The sequence below is a fragment of the Prosopis cineraria genome, unplaced genomic scaffold, assembly GCF_029017545.1.
Source record: "Prosopis cineraria cultivar Desert tree isolate PC_DT_omini unplaced genomic scaffold, ASM2901754v1 PC1, whole genome shotgun sequence".
Taxonomy (NCBI): domain Eukaryota; kingdom Viridiplantae; phylum Streptophyta; class Magnoliopsida; order Fabales; family Fabaceae; genus Prosopis; species Prosopis cineraria.
Genome location: NW_026555332.1, coordinates 50,688,870 through 50,698,899, shown reverse-complemented (window position 1 = coordinate 50,698,899; position 10,030 = coordinate 50,688,870). Strand labels below are relative to the sequence as shown.

The 10,030-nt window shown below is 33.5% G+C and overlaps 1 pseudogene; it reads right to left on the bottom strand.

The window, feature by feature from the left end:
- Positions 1-285: 285 nt before the first annotated feature.
- Positions 286-8,542, bottom strand: LOC129306137 (calcium-transporting ATPase 4, plasma membrane-type-like; annotated as a pseudogene).
- Between the last annotated feature and the right edge of the window lie 1,488 nt (positions 8,543-10,030).

Genomic DNA, 10,030 nt, shown 5'->3' with positions numbered 1-10,030 from the left:
GTTGCAACTCTTTTTTTTTTTTTAAGTTCTTGTTTAAAGATTATATTTATTTTAAATTTTTAATATTATATTTATTAAAATAAAAATTATAAAAAATTTAATATTAAATCTAGACAGTTCAAAACATATCTGAATAATTAATTTATAAAAATTATAAATAATTTTAATATCAAATTATACTATTCATGTTAAATTTGCATTGTGAAAATTGATAATAGGTTATATTTATTAAAATTTTATATTTTTATTAAATACAAATTAAAATATAAAAATAAAAACCTGTAAATCTGAAAAAATCTGGACACTCCAGGTGCACCAAAACCAAACGCCATGTTATGCTAGCTGATCGGGGTCCGAAGGCAATTCCTCGTAACCATCATGGTGTTGGAATATCGCATCTCTTTCAACTGGAATGCACTTGACAATAGCAGATACGGGCATGCTCATTGCTCCAATCACGATACTGAATAGCCAGAGTTTCCAGTTGAGAGGCGCTGTGCTAGCAAATGTCCCCAGAAACTCAACTATGATTACTTGAAATGCCACTGTTATGAAAATTATCCCTAAAAATATCCAGCTCTTAAACATGCCTCTGAATACGTTTATCTTATTTATGTCCCGGCTGTTTATCTCATTGAACACCTGTCACAACAACCGCAACAGAGATGAGAACACCAAATACGATACTCTATATTTTATAAACCTCTCTGCTTTAGGATTGCCCAAATTTGTATGAACTGTATAAATTAAGTATTTTTCAACGGATCATATGACTTTATTTGCCTTTCAGAATGAAACGCAAATTCACAATCACGTACCTGGCAAAATACAAAGGAGTTGAAGATCAAAGTGTTGAGAACAATAGTTGCACCTGAACCGGTAATTCTGAGAAGCCTCTTGCCCGCAAAATTGAGAATGGCAAGGACAATTAACTGATATATACTTTGTCCAATGATATTCCTCCACATGGGTTTGGTGATAAAGCTTGCCCTTTTGCAACTGGGGGTCTTTTCATTAGCTCATCATGAGGAGGCTCAGTGGCTAGGGCTAGAGCCCCCAGAGTGTCCATAATCAAGTTCACCCATAGTAATTGTATAGCCGTTAGTGGAGTAGATCCTGAAGCAAAGGAGGAAAAAGAAAACTAGCGTTGCTCTTCCTTCAGACCAATCCAAAGGCATTGAATGGAAATCAAAGTTTCTAGAGAAGTCAACAAACCTGTGATGCACGCAGAAACAAAGTTGATCACAAGAGCAACAACATTTACCGTTAACTGAAACTGCACAAATTTTTGAATGTTTATGTATACTGCCCGCCCCCACCTGGCCACTTTCACAATTGTCTTGAAGTTATCATCCATTATGATCACATCTGCATTTTGTTTGGCAACCTGCAAGGGGTAATTGCAAAGAAGAAACGTATTAGATTCATAAAAACCAGTAAGATCACACTGCATTTCGTTTAGAACAAGACGCTGAGCTACCATACAAGACCACTTATATAACCATAATAGCAAAAATTTCCAGAGGCACAAACCTCTGTTCCAGCGATGCCCATGGCAAATCCAATATCTGCTTCATGCAATGCCGGAGCATCATTGGTTCCGTCTCCAGTAACAGCAACAACTTCACCAAACGTATTCCTCAAATGGGATACCAAGGTATGCTTATCAAGCGGCAAAGATCGCGCCAGGACCTATAACCATAATAATCAAGCTTGTAACAAAAATGAGCATCTCAGATAAGAGATGTAAGTAAAAGCTTACAATGGGATTAGAACCTGGATTCTTGGTATCAAATGCTTTATATGTTCAGGTGACAAGTTGCGAAATTCTGGTCCTTCTATTGCTATACCATCCTCGGTGAGGATGCCACATTCTTTAGCTATAGCCTCAGCTGTATGTATGTTATCACCAGTGACCATACGAACTGTTATTCCAGCTGCTAAACAAGTTTGAACGGCGTTCTTGACCTCAGGGCGCACAGGATCCTTGATTCCTAAAACGGCTATTAGTGTGTAGCCATCATCAGGTATACTTATTTTCCCTTGGTTTTCATTTATATCTCTGACAGCCAAACAAAGAGTTCTTAAAGCTCCCGAGGCAAAATTGTTTATAACATCAGAAATATTCTTCGCTTGGTCTTCAAGAAGATCAATGGTTTCTCCATTGCAATCAATAAATTTGTCACAAATTTTCAATATTATTTCTGATGCACCTTTGCAGAAAGCTCGTATCCCCCCTTCAGGGAGACCTACGAGAACAGACATCTTCTTTCGAACTGAATTAAAAGGCTCAATGTCAAGTTTCTTATAATCTCTGTGCTGGGAATCCAAATCACCACCCAAAAGCAAGCCAAATTCCAATAATGCCGATTCTGTTGGTGTTCCCAAGTATTGAGTTCTTTCCATCTCTATCCTTGACTACTTCAGAAGAAGTATTTTGAAACATAGCCTGCAAAAGGACGTCCAGAGCTCCTTCAGATATCTCTGTTCTTAGCTTGGCTCCACTTTCATTGCCTTTAATTTCCATGGTTTTCTCGCATATCCATATTTTATCAACCGCCATATGGTTAGCGGTTAACGTCCCTGTCTTATCTGTACATATGCAACTCGCTGAACCCATTGTCTCGCACGCAGAAAGATGCCTCATGAGTGCTCTTTCATTCATCAGTTCTTTCATTGCAAAAGCAAGGCTAAGTGTCACTGCCAAAGGTAGTCCCTCTGGAACGGCAACAACTATTATCGTAACAGAAATAGCAAAATAGTTTAGCAGCTTTACTGCATCATTTGACGACCAATGAGTAATATCACCATGAATTGCCTTTTCCACCACAAACCTTATCGTCAGCACCAAAAATGTCAGCACAGCGAAAGTCAAACCAATCTTGCCAATTATTGTAGCAACTCCATTCAGTTTGACTTGCAAGGGGGTCTCATCCTCTCCCCCCTCGTTTAAAGTTTCCATTAGTTTTCCCCATTCAGTCCGCATGCCAACAGTTGTCACTAACATTTTCCCTTGACCATCTTGTACTTTAGTTCCTGACAGAAGAAATGGTTTTTCTTCAAGCAAATTTACTGGTTCACTCTCACCTGACAAGCTTGATTCATCAATCAACAAGTTGTATCCTGATATGTAAACGCCATCAGCTGGAACTTGATCCCCAGTTGACAAATAAACAATATCTCCCACTACCACGTCATAAATTGAAATCTTTTGCCTTTTCCCATCCCTAATGACATGGACAGAGATTTTTTTCTTCTCCTTGTCTAAAGCCCTGAACTGTAAGGATTGTTGGTAGTCACTTGCAGCAGTCACAGTAACTACCAAGAGCACACTGAGTATGATTCCTAAACCATCATACATACCCTCAGGCCACCGTTCAGTGGCAATACCTACACCTATAGACACTACGGCACAAACCATGAGAATAATTAGGGTCAAATCATGTAGTGCTTCCCACACGAACATCAGGAAGGTCCTGGGAGGTCTTTCTGTATAACGGTTGATCCCATAAACTTGTTGCCTTGTTTTTACAGTATCTTCGTTAATACCTTCATCTACAGAGGTAGAGAGTTTCGTTGCAATTTCTTTAACCCCACCGTATTTTTCTAATGCTTCATAATCGTGGCCCCGAACAATAGTCGCAATCTCACTGATATCAATGCTGAAACCAGCTTCTCTCCCGTCTTCTGGTAGATTGTTTTCAGCTAGACCACGAGCTGCATGAGACAACAGATAAACTTGTAAGAATACATGTAAAGAACTAAGAAATTAGTTCTGATTTCCAAAGCAAAGGTGGGAGCTTTTATCATACCATTAATAAAGTGCAGTGCTGCCTTTTGAACAAAGAGAGCAACTCGAACTTTATCCTGATTGAGTAGACAAGAATTATATAATAAAAATTTTGATAAAAGTTAACAGCAAACCATATTTATCAAGGGCAGACAAAGACTACTTAAGACAATAGAATAATATATGGACTACAGAGATCTTTTCCCTTAAAGAACCTTCGGAAGATCACAACCCAAATAAATACAGGTGTGTGAGTTTTATTCTCATCCCTTTAGAGGGCATCCATAACAACCCGGACCATAACCTTGAGAATACAAGTAGCCATATCCTTTCTATACTCTATACAAGCACACATTAACCTGCAAAGTCATGTCCAAAGGTAATTCATATATAACTTCAACCTTAATTATTGATCATCTCTAAGAACATATAGGTAAAATTATTTTAGTGCCTTATAAGATCATTAATATAATGCATGTCCAAAGACACGAGACTTCCCACTTTGAGAGTGAAATCAGACAGCTAGAATAAGTTTTTCCTCCTTTCTTTCTTTTCCTTTATTTGTAAATGGTAATCATTATGGACGCGAAAACTCAAGCTTAAAACGCATCTGAGCGCATCCATGAAAAAGCCGAAGAGGAAGAATAGCATTTTGCATGGCGTGTTGCTCGTAATGGATCGGAGCCGCTCTCGTATAATCCAGTGGGCCAGATTTGGTGACTGTTAAAAACTGTTGCTCTCTCTTCCCATCTCGGATTAAAACCGCGTATTGAGTCTCATTTAGTCATTTAGAAGCCCGAAACAAAGAGAGCCTCGTGCTAAAATCTATACAATATGCTAAAAAAAAAAACATATATAATACATGTAAAGAAAAAATAAACTTGGTTCCCTGAGTTTTGTTATAAATCATTGCATTTTTTTTTATCCTAAATCCCACACTTTTGTTTTTGGTGTTCAAAGTCCTTATAACACTATTCATAGAAGGAATTAGGACATCAAAAAACAAAAATGAAGGGATTTAGATCATTAAAAAAAAGTGATTACAAAAAAGCAAAAAAACATATATGATATAAAGTAGTGAAACTTGTAATAAATTATTATGCTATTTATAAATTATGAATAGTAAAGAACAATTTATTTTTTTATTTTATAAAGCAAGAAAGTGTTTAGGACTCGACAATGTTTTTTAAATGCTAGTTTAGGCACATTTTTAAGAAATGGAAATGGATCTCCAGATTAATTCAAAAGAAATTAATTGACAAGGAAACACAGAATCTCCTTTTATCATCCACCCGTCAAGAACCAGAGGGGCTAAAGAGAGCAAATTTAAAGGCTCCCAAAACCTGAATGGTATGAGAATCTAACCGAATAGTCCCTCTAATTTGTGCACTAGTATGCTATAGTTGAATGAAAAGCCCAGATGGCATAGACATTTTGAAGATTCAACACGTAAAATACGCGTCAAAACCGTGTTCAAGTCAAGTCAATGTTAAACTATTGGCCAAAAAAGGTGAGTGTCAACTGGGGATAGCCCCGCTTTCCGTGAAATTCCCCACACTAGAGTAACATGTAATTTAATTTTCAAGTCAGAAAGACGACAAAGCAATTTTAAAAGCAAGGGATTCTCGAGTAGTGCTTGTCTGGGATGAGATCATCACGGTGACCCATGGACACGAAAGCTAGCTAAAATCCTTTTTGTTGCTGTGTGCATTTATAATATATTATATTTTTCTTATTTAAAAATATAAAATATTTTTTAAAAAGTTAGATATTTAAAAATATAAAATATTTTTAATCTTTTAAAGTATAATATTATTTTTTGCAAAATTTTTTTATTAATAAATAATTTTATATTTATTATAAAATATTTAATAGAAATAAATATAAAAAGATAGGGTTAGTTTGAAAATAAATAATTAAGATAAAATTAATTAAAAATATTTTATATTTTTAAATGAAAAAAAATATATGGTTAGATGAAAAGAAAAAGAAATTTGTTTCCTTCAAACAAGTCACAGCGTGCAGGCCTGTTATACAAATAAACTACTATATAATTACGACGTATTTTATTAATTTTATACGGATAACATAGTAATATGTAAATACAGTCAAGTACATCAGATCCAGAACTAAAAAAACATTCACACAAATCAAAAAGCTCAACGCCTTCCTACTCTAGCATTTCCTCTGAGTTGGCATGCAGCATTAAATCAATATATATATATATATATTTTTTTTTCTCATGCTTTTATATCACTTACGCAATCAATCAATCAATATTAATATATATATCAACACGTGTTATAAAATTAGTATGCTAATGCTGTTTTTAAGCTGTTAATATCCTCGCAAATGCAAGGGAGATTATTCTAGTCCTGCGCGTTAATTGTCTTTACTGATTTACTCTAACTTTGGTAAGTATTGCGACGACAATTTGAAACTTCCGCGAAGTTTCCTTGGTGGCCATTATATATATGTTAAATGTTTCAACATGTGTGTGTGTGTGTGTATATATATATATATGCACTCATTGCTTTACAAGCCGAGCACGTATGTAGCTTTAAATATTACTTAAAAAAACTCGAAGCAAATGCAAATTATGAACACAAAATCAAACAATATATAAATTAATAATTAATAAAAAATTATAATTCTCATAACGTACCAACAAAATATACCTAATTTATTATTAAACTGTTTGATTATACAATAAATATATAAGTTTTAATGATATATGACAAATATATGATTTTTATAAACAATTGTGTCGTTGTTTATTAAATTACAGCTTTGCCGTGACATTGTTATAATGAATATTACTTACCATTTTCAATGAAAAATCTAATGACAGAAATATTAAAAAACCGTGTTTTCATGTAATATCATGTATTATGATATTGATCTTTTTTTTGTAAATAACTAAAATGTTTAAGTTCACATGGTGATTAAACAAAATATTAACACATTTTAAGCATAAAGATATTTTTCAAAATGAAAAATAGCTTCTTGAAATAAAGACATCCATTAAACCAAAAATGATATGACAAACCCGCCTAACATAATGCTAAGATGAAAGTAATGTATTTTTATTTTGTTAAACAAATGAAAATAATTTATTTTTCTCATATACGTATATACTTTTCCTGTGTCCGCGCATGTGTATACTTTTCCTGTACGTGTATCCGCCTAACTTCAAACATTTGCTCATGATTTTTCCTTTCTTTTAATAAATCAGAAGGATCTGAACCGACTTTTACTTTTAAACCTGATGAACTTTTTACCTCGAAAACTATATTAAATCATATTAATTAATATATAAACATAATTTATTGGAGCATATAGTTTTTTCTCAGACAAAAAAAAAGTGTATAGTTTTTTCCATATCAATATTCATAACTTTTTTAGTACTGTTTGGGTTATATGCTAATTTTATATTTTTAAAGAAAATTAGGTGCGTTGACTTTGAATATTGATTAACTGTTCAATTTCATTTATGTAAACAGAATATACGTTTTTTCTTCTGCTCCGAAATAAACAAAAATTTATTAGCTAACTTCTATATACAAACAAAGTTTAAAATTCACGAGAGATTAGCGTTAAACTTTCTCAAGAACTTCATATGGAAAATATTTTCCAAAAACATCAACAAACACGATATATTAATATTTTATTTAGATAAAAGTAAAAATAGAGAAGTTATTTCTATTTTTATTACTCCACAAAATTTTAAAATGAATAAAGGTCAATCTCCATTCGAAACAGATTGGAGGACCACCAGCCAAAATGGAGAAAACAGAAAAGTTCGAACGCGTCGACGTAGCGAGTCCCTAATGCGTACGGAATTGGAATTTAGAGGCCTAAACCAAGAGAACCGAATCACGCAAGTAACAGCTGCAAACGCTGACTTTGATTTTGAAAGTCAGTCAATCTTGAAACTGTCAGTTCGTTGGCCCCAAAATGGATTCTCATCATCAATGTTAAACGGAACCAACTTAGAGGAAGAGATTGAAACGTCGAATTCTGTCTCCAGATTTCAGCACTGACCATTTCACCCTAGAACACTCAATGATCACCGTCTCTCAGCCTTACAGTCATTTACTTGATACACGAAGAGCTCCAGGATTGATTCCGAGGAAATGAGATGAATAGAGATTCTGTACATAGATTCTAGTCACTCAAACAAAGTTTATAATTTTATATAGTTTTTTGTTTCACAAATCTTTTTAAACCATATCAGATTTGAATCTGGTGTTGCAAAACAAGTTTATTTCATCAGAACAAATTCCTGTGTGTTTTAGACGCTGATTATGGGCACACAAGTTTCCCTGGACGTGGATACGGATTTAATTTCTTTTTTCCCCCCTTGCTGGAGGAATATTTCGGAAGGAGAACCTTATCACGCTATCACACTATGGAAACCGCACTTACCTCCCGCGAAACGCATTTCAACGTGAAAGCAAGGAAGGAAACGGCATGAGTAAATAAACAAAACAGAGAAATGGAAGAACCTGAATTTCCTTCTTTCTTTTTTCGGCTTCGGAACGTTTCTGGAGATCTGCCACCATGCGGAACCGTCTGCGGTGGTTCTTTACTAACGCGACGGCGGATCTCCATCGCATCGAGGCTTCGATGGATGGTCTCTTGTGCTCCACAACGAAGTCCTTCAACAGACTCTCCATATGTGGACTCTACTAAACCTTTTGGAGATTATAAAGTGGATCCATATATATATATTTATTTATATATATTGTGCCAAGTGAGTATATATATCAAGCGTGTAGAGTGGAATCCGATGAGTAGCGTGGCACTCAGGAGGGTCTAAATCCACTTGTTTTCATGTGACATGATAATAATTATTGAATGGTTATAACAAAAATTATCATATACTATTTAAAAAATATCAAATCTCACATTTTAAAAAGAAGAAAAAAATATTTTGATTGTTAGAATTGTTTTGAATTTTTGAATAAAGTATATCTGAATAATTTTCAAGCACAGATGAAATTCTATGACAGTAATCGAGATAATATAATCAACGAGTAAGTAAACTTATGTCACTTATATCAAATCCAAATCCAAATCCAAATTGAAATACACGAGCGGCTCGCACATGGCATTAGCAAAGAGAATCTATGAGTATTTACAAGGGGAGAATGATACATGTAATGGCTTTCATAAAATGTTACTATAAAAATAAAATAAAAATTCCTATTAAATTGTTACGTATGCAGATGATCATTGCTTCAAATGAATTATTAGTTTGGGTCTCTTATTTTTTTCATGAATCTAGGTCAGAAAGTGTATTAGGAAGAGATAAAAAATTACAATTAATCAAATAGCATATGCCATTTTGTCTGACATATTTATAATTTACTGCAACATTTTTTATTAAAATTTAAGAAAAATTTAAAAGTCGTTAACCATACATAAAAATTAATAAAATTTTATACATTGCCTATATTAAATACATTTTTAAAAAATCTCTTACTCTCCTAACATCAACATTAAATATGGACAAAAAAAATAAATATTGTAATAAATAATCAATATAATTTATTATAAAAAAAGACAACAAAATATCTCCTCCAAGTGCTTTTTATAAATAAAATCAGAGAATAAATATAAGACCATAGTATGATAAGAAAGGGAATGAATAGTTGAATCCAAGTAATTTAATTTTAATGTTTACCAAGAATAATTAATTTTCCTTTCATGCGTAAGAAGCGAATTAATAGAAAAAAAAAACATTACAATTTTTTTACTTTTGATCAAATCATTCGTGTTTTTTTGATTGAAAAAAAAAAATCACTCATGCTTCAAATAAGATGGTCTTCAAGTTCTCTCTCCCCCCCCCCCAACCCCCAAAAAAAAATGGTCTTCAAGATTTTTAACATTTAAAGAAATTATGACTTAAACGGCCTGACTTGGTCGACATGCAAATTCAAACCGTCTCAGCAGAGGTTAAAAGCAAAATGAAAATTCCACAACAACCACGATGAAGTATTCTTGCAGAATACCAGCGATGAAGAATGACATCACTTCTCATCTATACTAGTAGAAATAGGCCATTTATACCCATGTGAGTATCTACATTGATTCAAGAGCACACGGCGTAAAAATAAAAGATGATGATGTTTTTATAAATAAAAAAAATGACATGATATCTATACCGGTTACTCGTGGAACCGGTATAGATATTGAGTGAATTGGTTAAGGTAAATTGTAAAGGATTTTGAATGA